This window comes from Eschrichtius robustus, chromosome 13, assembly GCF_028021215.1.
Source record: "Eschrichtius robustus isolate mEscRob2 chromosome 13, mEscRob2.pri, whole genome shotgun sequence".
In the NCBI taxonomy this organism is placed as follows: domain Eukaryota; kingdom Metazoa; phylum Chordata; class Mammalia; order Artiodactyla; family Eschrichtiidae; genus Eschrichtius; species Eschrichtius robustus.
This window is the reverse complement of record NC_090836.1, coordinates 103,191,459-103,211,680: the sequence shown is the minus strand read 5'-3', so window position 1 is coordinate 103,211,680 and position 20,222 is coordinate 103,191,459. Positions and strand designations below refer to the sequence as shown.

Here is a 20,222-nt window from a genome sequence, read left to right as displayed (position 1 = left end):
GGCTGATCATCTGTCTCTCCCCGCCAGAGAGCCAGCTCTACAAGAAAAGGGATTTTGTGGTTTTTTTGTTCGCTTATGTATCCCCAAATGCTTAGAATGATGCCTGGCACAGAGAAGGAGCTTAATAAACATTTGATGACGTTTTATCCTGAATGGATCAAACTTCTCTTCATTCCCCTTTGCAAACCCTGTGTTCTGGCCAAAATAAACTACTCAGCATCTGCCAGACTCACCTCCTGCTTTCCAGCCTCTGTACTTTATCTGATTCCTTTGCCTGGAATGCTTCCCATTCCCACACATGTTAGGGGAAGCTCAAATACAATTCCTCCCAAAAGCTTTCCCGGATTCACCCAGGTGGAAGGACCCCATCCCTCACATCACAGGTATTGATTGATGTCTAACTATCCACCTGATCTGTAACTCCTTAAGGCAGAATTCACACCTGCTACCGTCCTTGCCATACAAGGCAGGTGTTCAATAAATATAGACTGATTCAACCTAACATCGGTGCTACACTCTGGACATTGGTCCTGTTCCTACAAAAAACCTTCATATCATTTTAAGCAACGAACCAAAGAAAGGAGTCTACGCAGAAGACACCACCGGGGTTCAAAGGCAAAGGCTGGGTGTGGCACAGATGCTCTTCTGAAGAATTAGGGATTCATGCAACTTCAAGGGACAAGAATGCTAAGGGAACAGAAATGATCTGTTTAAGGAAAAAAAAAATGGCAAAGTTCCTGAAGCTTATCCTAAGCCATTCTGGGGGTGGCGGGGGCATGTAGGGGCTTCAGGGCTGTATAACCTGCCTGTAACCAGCCCCAAGAGTCCACACCGTTCAGCTGAGCATAGTCGAGATGCCCACGTGAGCTTGGTGGCAGAGGTCAGTGTCCCTTGTTTGGCACATCAGGCCTTTCCAGAGAGAACTGACCCCTTCCCAAGACTGAGTTGTCCCTTCCGGGAACACGGTACAGCCATCTGTTTATTTGGGCTACATTTAATGTCAATAGTGTGATCAGTTTTCTCAGTAGAAGTCTTGCATACCTTTTTTAGGTTTATTCTTAGGTATAAGATACATACCTTTTAATTTAATTTAATTCTTAATGAACAGATTGTATTATTTAGAGTAGTTTTATTTTTTCCAATTTTTTAATTGAAGTATAGTTGATTTATAATGTGTTAATTTCTGCTGCACAGCAAAGTGATTCAGTTATACATATATAGAGTCTTTTTTTAAATATTCTTTTCCATTATGGTTTATCATAAGATACTGAATATAGTTCTCTGTGCTGTACAGTAGGACCTTGTTGTTTATCCATCCTATATATAAAAGCTTACATCTGCTGACCCCAACCTCCCACTCCATCCTTCCCTCTAACCCCTCCCCCTTGGCAACCACCAGTCTGTACTATTTAGAGTAGTTATAGGTTTACAGAAAAACTGCGCAGAAAGTGCAAAGAGTTCCCATGTACCTTCACAGTTTTCCTATTAGTAACATCTTGGTACAATCGTTACCACTGATGAGCCAATATCAGTATATTATTAACTAAAATCCATAGTTTACATCAGGGTTCACTCTTGGTGTTGTACTTTCTATAGATTTGGACAGATGTATAAGGATATGTACCTCTATTACAGTATCATACAGAATGACTTCACTGCCCTAAAAGTCCTCTGTGCTCTGTCTAATCATCCTTTCCTCCCCTCAACCCCCGGTAACCACTGATCTTTTTACTGTCTCCACAGTTTTGCCTTTTCCAGAATGTCACAGAGTTGAAATCATACAGTCTATAGCCTTTTCAGTTTGGGTCCTTCAGGTATATGATACTTTTGGCAATAACATCAGTGATATCACTTGCCAAAATGTTTTTCAAAGAGGCGGTACCACTTTACATTCCCATTATCAGTGTTGGTGAGTTCCTGCCACACCACATCCTCGGCCTTGACACTTGGTCAGTCTTCTTAATTTAGCCATTCTGGCTGGTGTTTAATATCTCTCTACTACTAACAGCAATATCTGCTACTAATAGTTTGCATTTTCCTAATGACTAATGATGTTAAACATCTTTTCATGTGCTTACTTGCCAACCAACACCTTTTGTTGAAGAATTTGTTCAAATCATTTGCCCACTTTTGCTTGCATTCTTAATTGGGTTGTTGTCTTCTTATTGAATTGTGAGAGTTCTTTATATATTCCTGATAATGGTCCTTTGTCAGATATACGTTTTACAAATATTTTCTCCAAGTCTGTGGCTTGCCTTTTGTTTTCTTAAATGCTTTTTGATGAGCAAAGGTTTATAATTTCGATGAAGTCTAATTTATTAAATTTTTCTTTTGTAGTTCATGTTTTTTGACTCATATATGACATCTTTGCCAAATCCCAAATCACTAAGATTTATTCTATGTTTCTTCTAGAAGTTTTATAGTTTTTTAACTCTTACAATTAGGTCTATGACCCATTTCAAGTTCTTCTTCTTATTTTTTAATATCATGTGAGATGAGGGCTGAGGTTTGTTCTTTTGCATATGGCTATCCAATTGTTCCAGCATTATTTGTTGAAAAATTATCTTTTCCCACTGAAACGACTTCTCACTCTGTTCAAAAATCAGTTGACCATATAGTTGGGTCTATTTCTCAACTTGCTACTCTGTGCCATTCATCTATTTATCTGTTTTCATATCAATATTATATTGTCAATTACTGTGGCTCTATAATAATTCTTGAAATCCGGTAGTTCAAGTCCTCCATCTGTGTCCTTCTTTTTCAAAGCTGTTTTAGCCACTCTAGGTCCATTGCATTTCCACATAATTTTAGAATCAGTTTGTCAAATTCTACAAATAGGCAAGCTAAGATTCAATTTTGATCACTCAAATCTGTAGATCATTTTGGGAAGAACTGCCGTCTTAACGATACTGAGCATGCTGTAACTTGTCATTTATTTAGGTCTTTCAAAATTTCCCTCAGCCACGTTTGGTAGATTTCACTGTCCAAGTCTCGTGCATTTTATCCAGAAGCATTTCGTATTTGTTGATGCTTGATTACTTTTTAAATGTTAAACTAATCTTTTATTCCTGGAATAAACTCGACTTTCAGCACATTGAAAATGTCTTTCCACTGTCTTCTGGCTTCCATCGTTTTGGTTGAGAATTTCTCTCTGACTTGCTGCTCCTTTGAAAGTAATGTCTGGTTTTGTTTTTTGTTTTTAACCTCTAGCTTCTTTTAAGATTATCGCTTTGCCTTTGTTTTTTCAGCAGTTTTACTATAGGGTGTGTAGGTATGGATTTTTTTGGTTTTTAACTCTGCTTGTAGTTCTATAGGAGTCTTAAATCTGTAACTTAATGTCTTTCATCAGTGTTGGAAAAACTTCAGCCACTATCTCTTCAAATACTGTTTCTGTCCCATTTCTCTTTCTTGTCCTCTTAGGATTTCAATTATATGTATGGTAGAATTCATCACTATATTCTCTATATTTGTAGTCCATCCTTTTGTCTCTTTGTGCTTCACTTTAGATATTATTTCTGATGTATTTTATTACTCACCAATTCTCACATCAGTTGTGATGTTGTATCTACTCTGCTATTATATCTTTCTACAGAGTACATAATTTCAGGGTTTTTTTTTTTCAGTTCTATGATTCCTATGTTTTTTCAAATCAATGTCCTTTCTAAAATTACAATTTCTAGCGTTCTACCAAAATTCCCAATCTTACCTTTCACCTTCCTGAATATAATAAGCAAGTTTATTTTAAAGTTTACATCTTTTAAGTCTAATATTTAGAGTCATGTAGGTCTATTTCTATCATTTATTATTTTTGCTGGTTCATGAGTTGTCTCATACGCTTGGTTTTGTTTGTGCCATTACTGTAAAAAACAGGCTTGATTTGCATGGTAATGCAAGACCATAAAAAGCATCACGCAAGCAGAAATTATGCAAAGTGATTTTACTAATCAACGGTAAAAATAACAAGTGCACCATGACCTTTAAAGTTATTATCAAAACATTAAAATATCTCTTATTATCAGTTGTAAATGCAGAGGGAAATGTAAGATACAGTAAAACTAATATTTATTTAGTAGATTGTAATATAAGACGTTAGCATCACTAAGAATTAAAATCACTGAGAATTAAAAATGTTTTATTTTGTTGTAAAAAACTTACCAAGAGTAGTTTGGACTGTGCCTGCTGCCTTCTTACTGTATAACTTGCAGTTCGGAGCAAACTTCTCTTCTGTGACTTACCAAATTGTCAAACTCCTTTCTAAGTTTGGGTGGGCCTCCAACATTTTATGCTTTGCACTGCCAATGTCATGAAATGTCTTACAGAGTTCTTTAATGTGATTTTTGTTGGGGCTGGGCTCACTTCCTGTGTGACATCTTCAACCATATTCCTCAAGTATGTTTTTTTTAAATATCTTTTATCTTATTCTATTCTATTTATTTATTTATTTGTTTGCACCGGGTCTTAGTTGCAGCCGGCAGCCTCCTTAGTTGAGGCACGTGGGCTCTTTAGTTGCAGCATGTGTGCTCCTTAGTTGCGGCACGTGGGCTCCTTAGTTGCGGCTTGCTGGCTCCTTAGTCACGGCATGCAAACTCTTAGCTGCGGCATGCTTGTGGGATCCAGTTCCCCGACCAGGTATGGAACCTAGGCCCCCTGCATTGGGAGTGCGGAGTCTTACCCACTGGGCCACCAGGGCAATCCCTCAAGTATGTCGATAAATCACTTTTACTACATTCCTCTGGCTGCCCCTCTGGAGTCTCTTGAACTGGCAGCAGTGTCCACGTTCCCACAGTCACTATTTCTTCTAGAACTCCATTGATGTTCGACTCTAGTTTTACTTCCAGCATTATCATTTTTGACTTATTTGCTGCACTTTCATCTTTGTTGGCCAATTCCTCTCACTTATCCTTTTTTTATAAAGCGTCACGTGGGTTTTTCACTGGGAGACAAGGAGGCAACACCAGGACACACTTTGCTGTCTGTAGGTGAACTGACTGACAGATGCGCAGGGACCAATCACAGAAGGACTCTGAAAGGAGTGACGGGATTGGTCACAGATCCTATGCACATCTGTTATCTATGTAGTGATTTGTGGACTGGGGAGCTGGCAGCTGAGACTGTGTTGTCACAGCTACTCAGTGCTTAATCCCTGATAACTGAAATAGGAGCCCTGGTGTAGGGAGACTGGTGTTATTTAATTAACTGTGGTACTGAAATTTGTGCATAATGGAAATGTGCAAAGTGAGGACTGCCTGTATTTGAAAAACTGTTGATAGAAACAGCGGCTGAGGATGATGCTTTGTTCTCCAGAGAGGATATTCGTCTGCTTCTGCCAGGCGTCAGAGGTCTTAGTAGTCTGGAAGCACCTTAATCCAACCTCAAGGACTGAGATTACTTAGAACAGGCCTTTAGTCCTGGAGCAACGGATTGACTTCCAGGTCACCTGTGTTCCTAGGGGGCAGCTTTTTGGGGCCCCAACCCAGAGTTTGGGATGTTTACCAGGGTCTTCCCTTCTTGGAGCCTTTATAGCTCAACTTTTGACTCCTAGCCCCATGGAAGTATGTAGGTTCTTAAGTGCTTTTTCCATAAATTAGCCAACACCCCAGGGACAAAATGACCCCAAATATCAAGTTTCCACCTTCTCCAGATCTCAGCCTGGCAACTGCTCACCACCTCATGAGCTTGCCAATGCCTTGGCATATGTCTAAAGATTCTGTCCACCTTTTCTGAGTTGACTTCCAAACTGCTAAGCCATCATCAGCAATGGAGCCTCCAGCTTAACATTTTAAAACCACTGAATACTTAACAGCTCCACAGTTTGAAATGGCTCTTTTTCTCTTTATTTTTCACTTCCAGAGTTACAAAGAAGTATTTCTGTACTCTTCAATAAAATCCATAGACTGGAATATAGAAAAATGATTATAGTTCCTTAAGGTTTTCCTCATATTCAGGCAGTATTACTCAAATAATAATAACTTTCTAATAATATGCTAATACAATTGTAGAACAGAAAAACTGTTATCTTTTCAACAAGCAGGAGGGCACAGGTCATTAAGCAGAGTGGAAAGCTTTGTTCATTCAACAGATATTTTTAGGTGCCTCCTGTGATAGCCAGTTTGGGTACAGCAGTGAAGAAAACAGACAAAAACAGACAAATTCCCCCACCCTCGTGGGGCTGCTATTCTAGGGGAAACAGATGAGAAACAGACCAGTAAAGCTTATACTATGTGAGATGGAGATAGGGTCGGGGAGAGGCTGCCATTATAACTAAGCGGAAGGCCTCCCTACGTGGGGAAAGAGCACACTTACGGTACCCTTCCCTCCTGTAGCAGGGACATGGAGCTGGGAGAGTCCCATGGGGCCCCACCAACCCCTGGCTCTCTAGCCCCTCCAGTCACTTGTGTTTTCCCCTTGGCACCAGCCTGATGGAGGGAAAGAAAGGGGCTACCAGGCTCTGCACTCACGGTGCTGTGATTCATACATGTCTGTCCCCTAAGCCTTCCACCGCCCTGTGTGAGGTCCACAGGACCAGCCCTACCTAAGCTGCCTAATGCACCAGGCACCTCTGATCATGACTCTTTATCTTTGATGTTATAGATTCATCCCTAATTGACAGAGCTAGGCTCTGAACAGGTCACCCACCTTCGAATATGAACAGAACACGTTTAGCGGGGTCTCAAGTCTCCAAAACTCCTTGAACGGGTGTTAGTTGCCTGTAGACTGTGAGTTCCATGAGGGTGTGACCATGGAATGGTGCCAGTTAATGGCCCCAAAGATGTCCATGCTCCAATACTGGAGCCTATGGCTGTGTCACCATGCATGGCAGAAGGGGCTCTGCAGATGTGACCGAGGGTACCATCACGGCTTCACTTGTGTCCCCCAAAAAGGTATGTCCACATCCTAACCTCCAGTACTTCAGAATGTGACCTTATTGGAAATAGGGCTCTTTGCGGATATAGTTATGATGAGGTTATACCGGAGTGGAGTGGATCCTTAATCCAATATGACTGGTGTCCTTATAAAAAGTGGAAATTTGGACACACACACACAGCGAGAATGCCATGTGATGACAGGTGGAGATTGGAGTGATGCTTCCACAAGCCAAAGAATGCCAAGGGTTGATGGGCACCACCAGAACTAAAGAGGAGGCGAGGAAGGCATCTACCCAGAGTCTAAGAGAGAGGGCGGCCCTACCGACACCTTGAGTTCAGACTTCTGGCCCCTAGGACTGCACAAGAATAATTTTCTGTCCTTTAAAGCCACCCAGATCGTGCTCTGTGACAGCAGCCACAGGGGACTGACACAGGTGCAGGGCTGAGAGGGGAGAATGTTCTGGATTATCCAGGTGGGCCCAATCGAATCGCCTGACCCCTTAAAAGCAGAGAATTTTCTCCGGCTGAAAGGAGGCAGAAGGGGAGGTCCTAGAGATTCAGAGCATGAGAAGGACTTGAGCCACGTTGCAGGTTTTGACAACCAAGGGGCCACACGCCAAGAAATGTGGGCACCTCTGGCTGACGACCAGCAAGAAAATGGGCCATAGGTGGTTTTCAAAATGCACAGAATTGTCCATCCAAAAAGAATGGCTTTTACTGCATGTACGTTATACCTCAGTAAACTTGACTTTTAGAAGACCTCAAACCCATCTCCACTGACTGGTTTTTAGGGAACCTGATACAAAGAGGCGAGTCTGCTGTTAAAAGGCGACCCAGCGCATCGTCACATCCACGGAGGAGGGCAGCCAGAGGGATTTCTCTGGCACCTCCGGAAGCCAGCCCTGCTCCCACCTGACGTACCTGGGCTCCTAACCTCCTGGGCAGGATAGAGCCGCCTCTCTCCCCACCTTCCCAGCCACAAAGCAAGAAGCCAGAAGCCCTGGAGGCACAGACTTCACCCGTCTGTTATCCTAGGAAAGGGGCTTGCGTGTGTCTAAGGACTAATTCGCCTCATTCATGACTATGAAACCAAACGATGTCAAGCTAATGGCACACGCGATCCCTCGTGTCCCTGCTCCTTTCAGGAAGCGATTATCACGCTTCTGTGATGAAGACAGAATCACTGCTCAGAGGGCTTATCTGCTTTTCATGCCGGAACTATCAGCGACAAAGAGAAGGCAGACACCGCAACTAAATGTGTGGTGTTTTCTGAAAATAGGTCATTAGATGAGAGTTAATATGCATCTAAGATTTAAATCCTGCTGACCTAAGTGGTTCAAAAGGACTTCACTTGAGCACGTAATGATAAGTGAAATAAGAAGATAACGAACAGGAGAGCTAAGATGGGTTCTACAATTGCTTGGATCACTTTTATTCACTCTTTTCCTTTCTCCCAACTTAGTTCCTTTAGTTGAAAGGAAATTTTGAGGACAAATATTTCTTGAGCCGCACGTGCAGATCACTGTTAGAACACCGCTGCTCCCCTGGCCGCCGAGAGGCTCAGGGAAGGGCAGCCTCACCTATCAGGTCTTCTAGGCTGGTTCTCACCACGCGGCACCGTGTTGCTTGGGTACCTGCATCTCCTCTGAACCTAGGAGTCCTGCTTGTCATGTAATGCAGTGCTTCCTGATGGCAGGGAATGGTGCCTGCCGTTTTCCACTGCTGTCCCCAGCTCTTGGAACACTGCCTGGCACATAGCAGGAGCTCAGGAAAGGTGTGCTGAATAAATGAATGAGCTCTGGGATGAATGACTGAAGTGCTCAATAAACAGTTGCTGAGGTGAAGGCAGAATATGTCCAGTCAGAGAGATTCAAAATGCTACAGGGTGGACTTCCCTGGTGGCGCAGTGGTTAAGAATCTGCCTGCCAGTGCAGGGCACACGGGTTTGAGCCCTGGTCTGGGAAGATCCCACATGCCGCGGAGCTACTAAGCCCGTGCACCACAGCTACTGAGCCTGCGCTCTAGAGCCCGCGAGCCACAACTACTCTGAGCCCGTGTGCCACAACTACTGAAGCCCGCGCGCCTAGAGCCCGTGCTTCCCAACAAGAGAAGCTACCGCAGTGAGAAGCCCGCGCACCGCGACGATGAAGAGTAGCCCCCGCTCGCTGCAACTAGAGAAAGCCTGCGTGCAGCAACGAAGACTCAACGCAGCCAAAAATAAGTGAATAAATAAACTTATTTAAAAAAAAAAATGCTATAGGGTGTCTGAGTGACAAAATTCCTGCCTCTCATTCAGGGGAGAATCAAGGAAGGCTTCATGAAGGAGGTGGCGTTTGATTAAGCCTGGAAGGAATCTCAAACGTAGGGTAGCCTGACCGGAGCTGCATGTTCACCCAGCCGGTCCTGCAGCACCTGCCGGCAGTACATCCTGGGCGGTGGAGAGCGGGGCAGCTATGGTTTCCTGCCCCCTGGGGTCTGTGACTCATCGGGGAGAGCGACTTTCACCAAGAGGCCATGCAGATGAACATGTAATGGGCAAGCTTACAGGAAAAGCACCAGGAGCTGCATCAGAGAGACCTGACCGGGCAGGCAGTTCTGGAAGGTTTCCCTAAGAAAGTTTTCAGCTGTAGGTCTCCAGGGTAGGGGGTAGAGGTAAGGGGTGAGGTGGGGATGAGGGGCAGGGTGAGGGAATGTCCCAGGCACAAACAAGGATCTGGCCATGGAGGAAGAACGTCGGCCCCTGAGAGTCAGGGCCCTGCCCTCCCAGTCACCACGGGAGCTGATAAATGAGGAAGGATGAGTCCATGTTATGGTTGGACAGTTAACAACAAGCAAGGAAACAATGAAAGCATTAACAGCAAGGTCCTGCTGCAGTGCACAGGGAGCTGCATTCAGTATCCTGTGATAAACCATCATGAAAAAGAATAGGAAAAAGAATATATATATATAAAACAATCACTTTGCTGTACAGCAGAAATTGACACAACATTGTAAATCAACTGTACGTGAATAAACTAAAACAAATTTTTTTAAAGCATCCTTGGGAATTCCCTGGCGGTCCAGTGGTTAGGACTCCGCACTTTCACTGCCGAGGGCCCGGGTTGGATCCCTGGTTGGGGAACTAAGATCCCACAAGCTGTGCAGCATGGCCAAAAAAAAATAAAAAAATGAAAAAGTAAAAAGCGTTCTCACTCTGCACCAGGCAACAGTCTCCCACGCAAAGCATTAGCACTTGCCCCATTTGTAGACAAGGAAACTGAGGTGCGCGCGGATGAGTGGTCCGTCTGTGGCCGAGAGCTGCTAAGTGGGTCAGGACCCTGCACCTGTCCTGCCCTCACTGCCCTCCTGGAGGCCACTTACTGGACGGGGAGGAAGACCAGGGTCGGGGAAGGAAAACTCGGGGGGTGCTCAGAACCGGACAGTCTGAGTTTGAGTCTCCGGGAGGGTCGGGTGACGTCAGGAAGGCTGGTGGACGTGGGGCCCGAGGTCATGACAGCAATGACAAAGTACAACTTTGGTGAACTTCCACTGCCCTGGTTCAATGTAACTTCACATCTACAAATACGAAGACGGCAGCTGGATGGAGGTGTTTATACCTTCGGTTGGAATTTCATCTTTTCATCTCTTAAAAGTCATTCCTTTTCTAAATTTTATTTACTAGCTCTTGTCTTTCAGAGGTCTCATTCTCAAAGAGACCGTACCAGATCTGATATAAGAATTGGGCATGAACCTTTCTGAAACACCTCCTAGAAAATGATTTATCTGACGAAGAAAGCCTGCATTTGAATTCATTCGTTCCAGAGTTACTGAGCCCGTCCAAGGTTTTGTGTCCCAGTCTGTGAATCAGCCATGGATGTATCTGCTTTCCTGGCTATTGTTTTTCCTTCTAGAATCTTCTTTCTCTTAAGGCTTGTGCCCCTACTGGTATTAAAGATTATTGGCCGTCCTTGAATGTGGTTAGATACTCACTTTCACTTAGACTTCTGACCTAGACACTAAAAGCTAACTCTGTTAGACTCATCTAAGTGAAGAGAAGGCAGCCGGAAAACAGTCGATAATTTTTGGTTTCCAGAGTGAAAGACCCTATTTTCTCTTCTTATACTGATAACCTGCTAGATACTTTTCTATTAAAATTTATTTTATTGAAGTACTGATTGACAACGTTGTGTCCTGCTAGGTACCGATATTCACACACAAAGCCGGGACTTGGAAAGAATTACTCCTGCTCATCACTGAACGCTTCCCACTTAACCCTTCCTGCTGTCGCCAGTCGCGGTCACCCTCGGCCAGGATGGGAACCCTCCCCTTTCGGTTCAGCACACCAGCGCTGGATCGGGACTTCCTGCCCCTGTGCTGGCGGGCGGTTACAATCTTTGGTTTCCAGGCTGCTCGGGTGGAGGGTGGGTCACACTCCCACCACCACTAGAGATCCATCGATCTAGATCCATCCTCCCTCTCCCCCTCCCGAGTGCGTGCAAGCACCCTGACCTTTCCTCCCTCCCCAGGTCCAGAACCTTCTGTCTCTGGCTCAGACACCAACATTTCCACCCTCACAACCTTCTGTCATCTTGTCTCACACATCCTTTTAACCCTGTTTGTGCTGGTCTTTTCTCTCAAGCAACATCAGCCCTCACTGCATGTCAATATTCTCAAGCCTTTCTCTTCACGACTCTTTTCTTTCTCAAAGTCTTCTTTTTAGGATATCACTCCCTGTCAAGCTCCCGCCGTGAATATTTCTGCACAATTGAACTTTGTGGGTTTTTTTTTTTTAACTGCTCATGTCTCTCAGGACCCCTCACTGAACGTAATGGATGAGGTTTATTTTTATGATTTGAGAACTACAGCAATGGAATGCCTTCCTTTCTGGAAAGGGCTCTCGACAAATGAGCTTTTCTAAGAATGGCGAGAAGGAAGGTCATTTTCTGAACCTCCATGCGCTTTGGACCGCTGGCTGTGAACCATCGGGAGGACTCTGCAGAGATGGGGCAGGAGTCCCCTTGCCTAGAGCTGGTGACAGATTCTGCAACGGGTTTCAAAGTGGGCAAAAAAGGTGACTGCAATACTCAAGCAAAATAACTCCCTCCACAAATCCTAAAATCCAAGGATGTCGTAAACACATCAAATACTACCCTTTTGTGTTATAAATAACTTCCACACACCAAGAGATGCTTCTATTGAAAGCAAATTTCAAATTTCCTGGAACAATTTTCCTTTTACACATCAGTCCTGTTAATCCCATCCCCAACACACAGTTAGAAAACCAGAAATAAAGTGAGTGAACAGTGAATAAATAAGACACTAACCCACTTATCAAGCTGTCCCACAAAATGAGCCAAAACGAGACTACCGCCTAGAATTTATCAAATTTATTCATAATCCTAGACAGAAGGGAAAATACTCTTCATGCCGGCAGCCTCATAGATGTCAAGTTGTGCAAGAAGGAACACTGCCTGAAAATGCTTCTAAAAATTCTTCTGGTAAAAAAAAAAAAAAAAAATCCCATTTAACATCTAGGTAATAGAAGAAAACTTGATTTCAGATCAAGATTTGATTGTCACTTGATTCTGCAGTCCTGTATGTTGTTACAAGCCTTATTGTTTCATTGTAAATACGCACTTAAATACGCGTCAGGCTAACAATTTCTTAGACTGTTTCAGAAGGGGAGGGAGGCAGCCACGTGTCAACTTCTAAATAACTGGATCTCTTTTACTAGAACTTGGCAATTTGTCACCTCGGTGTGGTTATCACATAACCACAGACTTATTCAGTTACAAATGGCTGCAGGGAGCCTGGTGCCTCACTCACTCATAAAAGTGGTCGGGGGTTGTGGGGGGGGGAAGGAACTACAGTATACTGTTTACTTAACTGTATCATCATTTCCAGTCTTTCATGTGAAGCTTCATAAGCTTTGAGACAATTCATTCTGCCTTTGCTTTCCTAACTCTGACTATTCAGGTGATCCTTCTTCAGAGGTGTACTTGTGACCCCTGAGTTAAAAGTGTAAAAGCAAGCGCATCAGAAGAGAAACAGCCACTCCTCTTTATTTGCAAACCTCTTTAAATAGAGCAAAATAAAAGCAGTCAGATGGGAACTACATGCAATATCCTGTGATAAACCATGATGGAAAAGAACATGAAAAAGAATATATATGCGTATAACTGAGCCACTCTGTTGTACAGCAGAAATCAACACAACATTGTAAATCAACTATACTTCAATAACATTTTTTAAAAATTAAAAAAAATTAAAAGCAGTCGGATGAGTGATGCGTCTGGAACACAGAAGACTTAAACCTCTCCAATGCTTTCGCTAACTTCTCCTGTGCCTATCTTATCTCCACAACTGGAGGGCCAGCAGGACCCTTGCCCCGTTAAATAGAAACACTTCCCAACTCCCAAATGTTTAAACACACCTCTTTCCTTCTGAGTCAGTTGTTTGGAATTAGAATCCGTGATCTTGCAGAAAGAAAGAGCATTTTATTTAATTAGATGCTCAGGCCATCTCATAAAAAGTCTATTTAATGTTTAACATACCCCAAATCTAGTGATAATTATAAATAAAATAATTTGAACCGCAGCTGCCACCTTTATAACACCTATGCCATGGGAGCCACGTGTGGGAGTCCAACATGGCGTGCAGGAACACACCGCAAGGATGGGCTCTCGCCATCCGAGGTTTGAGGGAAACTGCAAAATGCCAAGGGGAAACCCTCTTGCGGTGGGTAGGCCCCCTGCTGTACTTCTAAGTCCCCCCCAGCCAGCTCCCACCCATATCTGAGTACTGTAAAAAGAAAAAAAATCGATAAATTCTTATTGAAATAAATTCTGTACATGTCTTATTTGTTCAATGAACATTCAGAGTCCTCCCTCAGCATCCTCAGGGGACTGATTCCAGGACCCCCTGGGGATACCAAAATCTGTAGAGGCTCAAGTCCTTTATATACAAAGGTGTAGTGTTTGCACATAACCTACGCACATCCTTTGTATACTTTAAATCATCTCTAGATTACTTATAATAACTAATACAACATACATGCAATGTAAATAGTTGTGAATACAATGTAAATGCTATGTAAATACTTATGGCACGTGGTAAATTCAAGTTTTGTTTTCTGGAACTTTCTGGAATTTTTTTTCCCGAATATTTTCAATCCATGGTTGGTTGAACTGGTGGATACAGAACCTGCAGATGTGGAGGGCCTACTCAGTATATAGGACCAGCCGGGCAGAACTGATTAACACATACTCCGTTCTCATCAAGGTGGACTCAGCGGGGAAAGTGAGGTAGGGCAGCACCCAGGAGCAGCCCTGGTGGGGGAAGATTTCACCCAGCCTGCATCTCCGCAGACCCTCCAAGGATGAGGAACAGTTGTTTTCATGGTCTGGGGATACCGGAGTAAAGACGAATGCAAAATATATCACCATAAAAACCTGAGGGCAGGGACTTCCCTGGTGGCGCAGTGGTTAAGAACCTGCCTGCCAATGCAGGGGACACGGGTTCAAGCCCTGGTCCGGGAAGATCCCACATGCCACGAAGCAACTAAGCCCGTGCGCCACAACTACTGAGCCTGCACTCTGGACCCGCGAGCCACAACTACTGAAGACCGCGTGCCTAGAGCCCGTGCTCCACAACAAGAGAAGCCACCGCAATGAGAAGCCCGCGCACCACGATGAAGAGTGGCCCCAGCTCCCCTCAACTAGAGAAAGCCCGCACGCAGCAACAAAGACCCAACGCAGCCATAAATAAATAAATAAATAATAAATAAATAAATAAATAAACCGGAGGGCATATCCATGTGCAGAGAAAACAAAAACTGCTCAGGACAGTTTTGTTCTTAGTGGTGTAGGGCTCTCGATTACCTACTCAAAAATGAAAGGAAGGGCTTCCCTGGTGGCGCAGTGGTTGAGAATCTGCCTGCTAATGCAGGGGACACGGGTTCGCGCCCTGGTCTGGGAAGATCCCACATGCCACGGAGCAACTGGGCCCGTGAGCCACAACTGCTGAGCCTGCGCGTCTGGAGCCTGTGCTCCGCAACAGGAGAGGCCGCGATAGTGAGAGGCCCGCGCACCGCGATGAGGAGTGGCCCCCTCTTGCCGCAACTGGAGAGAGCCCTCACACAGAAACGAAGACCCAACATAGCAATCAATCAATCAATCAATCAATAAATCTTAAAAAAAATAAAAAAAATAAAAAAATAAAGGACGTATATATTTGGGGTGGGGGATGTGCTTCTTTCCAAAAGCCTTTGAAAAATCACCGGATGGTCAGAGCAAAAGTAACACAGCTACCAGATCCGGCTCAGCGAGAGGCAGGCAGTTCAAGGTGTGCTTCTTTAAGACACTGCCTGGGCTAAATATGCCTTTTTACTTGTTACAAAGAATCTTCACATAAGCCACCACTTTTGAGCCTCCCAACCCTTCAAAGAGGTGGAAAGGAGAGGAACTCCGTTTTGTGATGAGAAAACAGCATTTAGAGAGGTGAACAGAGATCCCCAGGCCCGGCAGGCAGCCTCGAAGGGACGAGAATCAAACCTGGGGATGACCTAACACCTCTTCCACTATGTCAAGCTGCATCCCTGATGCAAACCAAAATTCTCAAGTACTTTTTCTGGTACTATATGCCGACCTCAAAACAAATGCAGCTCAACTACCAAAATAACTAATAATATGTCTGACTTAGTAAGGAGTAATCGCTTCACCTTTTGAAGTGCATAAACCTTTCCACAATAGTGCTACAACAAGATACTAATTAAATACTCTAGAAGCAAAGAATGAACACACCTCCAAACAACAAGCAAACCAGACTAGGTGATGTCTGTTACCCACAGTACACATCACCACTGCATGCAAGTGACAGAAATACATGGAAGAACAAACAAGTTCTTTTAAATCAGGTCCACTGGGACATCTAGGGCTTTTCCTGTTTGGTTCTTACCTTAAACCTATCTTCACACCAAGTTGGAAATTAAAATTCTTTGCCTAATTTTCCCTAACCACATGGCCTTAGACGTGAGCTAGCTGGTTCTATGTAATTACGAAGGCAGAAATAACAGACACAGCAAATGTCTATCCTACAAACAGAAACTATGGCTTTATTTCAAGTGTCTATGAAGCCTATACCAAGCCACCAAAACCAGAAATAAAAACAGAGGCCCTCAAATTCCCAAAAAGCCACATCCTCTAACTGCGATGCAACAAAATTAGTACAAACGTTCACCCCAAACACCGGCCACTTGGAAGTTAAGACACTCATCCTATTTGCCGTTAAGAATACATCCAGGGGCTTCCCTGGTGGCGCAGTGGTTGAGAATCTGCCTGCCAATGCAGGGGACACGGGTTCGAGCCCTGGTCTGGGAAGATCCCACATGCCGCGGAGCAACTGGACCCGTGAGCCACAACTACTGAGCCTGCGCGTCTGGAGCCTGTGCTCCACAACAAGAGAGGCCGCGATAGTGAGAGGCCCGCGCACCGTGATGAAGAGTGGCCCCCGCTTGCCGCAACTAGAGAAAAGCCCTAGCACAGAAACGAAGACCCAACACAGCCATAAATAAACAAATAAATAATTAAAAAAAAAAAAAAAAAAAAAAAGAATACATCCATGGGTTTCCCTGGTGGCGCAGTGGTTAAGAAGCCGCCTGCCAGGGCTTCCCTGGTGGTGCAGTGGTTGAGAATCCGCCTGCCAATGCAGGGGACACGGGTTCGAGCCCTGGTCTGGGAAGATTCCCACATGCCGCGGAGCAACTGGGCCCGTGAGCCACAACTACTGAGCCTGCGCATCTGGAGTCTGTACTCCGCAACAAGAGAGGCCACGATAGTGAGAGGCCCGCACACGGTGATGAAGAGTGGCCCCCGCTCGCCGCAACTAGAGAGAGCCCTTGCACAGAAACGAAGACCCAACACAGCCATAAATAAATAAATAAATAAATAAATAAATAAATAAATAAATAAATAAATAAATAAATAAATAAAAAAGAATCCGCCTGCCAGTGCAGCGGACACAGTTTTGAGACCTGGTCCTGGAAGATCCCGCATGCCGCGGAGCAACTAAGCCCGTGCGCCACAACTACTGAGCCTGCGTGCCACAACTACTGAAGCCCGCGCACCTAGAGCCCGTGCTCCCAACAAGAGAAGCCACTGCAGTGAGAAGCCAGTGCACCGCAACGAAGAGTAGGCCCCGCTCACCGCAACTAGAGAAAAGCCCGCGCGTGCGGCAACAAAGACCCAACGCAGCCATAAATAATTAATAAATAAAATAAATACATTTTTAAAATAAATTAAAACTATTTAAAAAAGAATATATCCATTCACACACAGACTGAGAGAGGAAAGAGAAAAACGTGGCATGTTTAAAATCTGTTTACAGTAAGCAAAGAAACATTTTAATAATAGTTTTTTAAAGAAGATTACTTAAAGAATCCTTATTATAAAAACACAGATGCCCATAGAACAACACACAAGGAAAAGACCACTGGTTACCAGTCCCTAAACCACGAGGTGCTGCGGCAAAAACAGCCTCCCTTTCTGCGCCCCAGTTTCATCCCCTTTCAGCTCCCTTCTTATATTCTGGTGTAAGAGTCAACTTCATGAGCAGATCCCCAGTTGCCCTGCTCAATACTGAGCAGCTGAAAACTCAGTAAACATTCACAGACTAAAAGAATTTTAAAATATACATATGTTAAAGGATTGGCTTAATAATTATTGTATCTAAACACAATGAAATATGATATAGACATTTAAAATGATAAAGTGCAAACACATTTATTCACATGGAAAGATTTTTCATAACTTAATGGTTAATAAAGCAGATTACAAAAAGTTTATATAGAAGAAACACCTTTTTTCTCTCCTCTCTCTCTCATTCTCTCTCCCGCATACACATACTACGTTTAAAAATCTGTGTATAGGGACTTCCCTGGTGGCGCAGTGGTTAAGAATCCGCCTGCCACTGCAGGGGATACGGGTTTGAGACCTGGTCCCGGAAGATCCCACATGCCGCGGAGCGACTAAGCCTGTGCGCCACAACTTCTGAAGCCTGCGCACCTAGAGCCCGCGAGCCACAACTACTGAGCCCACGTGCCACAACTACTGAAGCCCGCACGCCTAGAGCCTGTGCTCCGCAACAAGAGAAGCCACCGCAATGAGAAGCCCGCACGCCGCAACGAAGACCCAACGCAGCCCACCCCCCAAAAAATCTGTGTACAAGTTGGACAAACATGAGCTAGTAACAAGAATTATTTTATGATTATGGAATAACTTTTATACGTTCAAGATGTGAGAAAAGGGAAAACATTTTTTCTATGGTCAATTAATTTGCTATTGCTTCAGAGTTGTACAGAAGTTTGTCAAGCTCATTGTCTGGTCCCTCACACACAGTGACCACTCAATCTATACTACAGGCCCACTTCTCCAGGGTATCACAGTCCTGGCTGACGGCAGTTCTAGACCTGGCCAACTAGCTCAGCAAGCCATCTGCCTGATATTCAAATTGGAATTAAAACAGCTAAGAGAAGGCACGGTGCTCTTTACTTGTCAGCGTCTGTAACTTAAGTGTCTGTTAAGTGAAAACATTTCTCACAGTTTTATTACCTAGTTTTAAATTACGTGGAACCTGCCTGCCATAAAGAAAGGAAGTTCCCAGTAAAACTGACAGAATAAAGTTTTCAGAACTTAAAAGGGAATCTATCCACATTTATCTTACTTTCAAAGAAATGAAAATAGATCTAACCCGTTGCATCACAAGGTAATAATTAACCCCCAAATTGCTAGTCTGTAGGGCAATGGAAGTAAAGACTTAACTATTTCAGTCTGGAAAAACGAGTAAATCATACCTTCTACTTACCTGTGATGGCAACGTCTTGGTTCTGGACTTGTCTGGCCACAAACTGTTACTTCACAGCAGAGGCAGGGCCTTTCACAGCAGCCTTGGCAGTAAGAAGGTAAAGGACGAAATGATTACAACGATATGTCCTCTGGATTCTCCCCAACTCTCCACCACCTTGAAAGAGGAAAGTCACCGTGACCCTGCGTCTTCAACGGCTACGGTGTGGCAGGGTCGTCCCCAGGAAAACCCTGCCACCCCCTCCCGGCCCCACGCACCCCTTCCCAAGCAGCCCTGGGGGAGGAGGGGCTCCCCGGTTTGGGGAGGGGTGGCTGGGATGGGGGTAGGCATGCAGCCCCGAACGTCCCAGAGAGCCCCGCGAAATCCAAGGCATTATACAACCGTGGACTTTTCTTAGAAAGAACCTTGACATTCGGGGCACGGCTCCAGCCTTTAAAACTTAAAAAGGCGAGGAAAGCACAGGCGCGCAGTTGTTCCCTGTTAGTCTGGGGAGGCCGTGCGGGCAGAACCGACCCTCCGGACTTCCGCCAACACCGCCCTGCGCGGCCGGGGACTCGGGGAGACCCGGGCGCGGACGCCCCGCGCCAGACCCGCGGGCCCCGGGATCGGGAGGACGTCCCGCGGCGGAGACTGCCCTGGGCTCGCCCGGCCCGGCCCGTCTGGGTCGCGCGACTGCGCCAGGCGCAAAGTGGGGCAGTTCCTCAAAGGTGGACTAAGCCGCGTGTGAGTCTCTCCCGTAGTACCTCGGCCGCCAGGCGCACGAGGGTCAGTCTGCCGGGACCTCCGGCTACCTGGCCTAGGGGATCCCCGGCGTTCTCGGGAAACGCCCCCAGTCGGTGACGCCCAAGCTCGACCACGCAGAAGGAAGGGCGCGCCTGATGCCCCCGCCTGGTGGGCCTTCTCTCCGGGGGGACAACCTGAGGACCCAGTGTCTCTGAGGTCCTGGGTCTCGACCTCTGCCCAGGTCCCAGCCCCAGCGACAGCTGTGAACGCCGAGGCTCCGGGCAGGCCACGGGCGCGCGGAAGGAGGCCGAGCAAGGGGCGGCCCCCTGAGCCCCGGGATCCCCGGCACGAGCCCGCGGCAAGCGCCCTCGCCCCGCGCCCCGGGCCCCGCGCATGCGCCGCCCGGCCCCTCCCAGTCCGCCGCCGCTCTGGGTCTCGAGGTGGGGGGAGCCCGGCCCCCGAGCCCCCGCGCGCGCCCGCCCGCCGCCTGGCACCTGGGGCCGCGGCCCTCCGCCTGCCGGTCCGCCGCCTGCCGGTCCGCGGGGCGAGCGCGCCGAGGGAGGCGGCGCCGGGCAGGGCGCTAGCGGCCGCCTCCGCCCCCGCCGCTCGCTGCCCCCGCCGTGGGGCCGTCGCGTCCCCGGCCCATGCCCGGCGCCGCCTCCCCGCGACCGTGCCAGCCGCGCCCCCGCGGCACGCGCCGCCCCTCCGTCCCCCGCCCCGGCCGGGCCGCTGGGGCGGCTCGCGCGGGTGGCCCGCCGGGAAGCCCCGCCCCGCGCGGGGACACAGCCCCCGGAC

At 46.2% G+C, this 20,222-nt stretch overlaps 1 protein-coding gene across 6 annotated transcripts in view; it reads right to left on the bottom strand.

Moving 5' to 3' along the window:
- Positions 1-19,994, bottom strand: part of PPARA (peroxisome proliferator activated receptor alpha) — a 75,502-nt gene extending 55,508 nt beyond the window's left edge. Inside the window, exons 1-3 of one of the 6 annotated variants that reach the window (XM_068559751.1) lie at positions 19,922-19,959; positions 19,448-19,621; positions 18,705-18,860 (exon numbers count right to left, since the gene is read on the bottom strand). The gene's annotated coding sequence lies outside the window, so the exon portion shown is untranslated. Of the gene's footprint in view, positions 1-18,704; positions 18,861-19,447; positions 19,760-19,921 lie in introns of those variants that run through there. The other 5 variants (XM_068559753.1, XM_068559757.1, XM_068559756.1 and 2 more) reach the window with 5 other exon arrangements.
- Between the last annotated feature and the right edge of the window lie 228 nt (positions 19,995-20,222).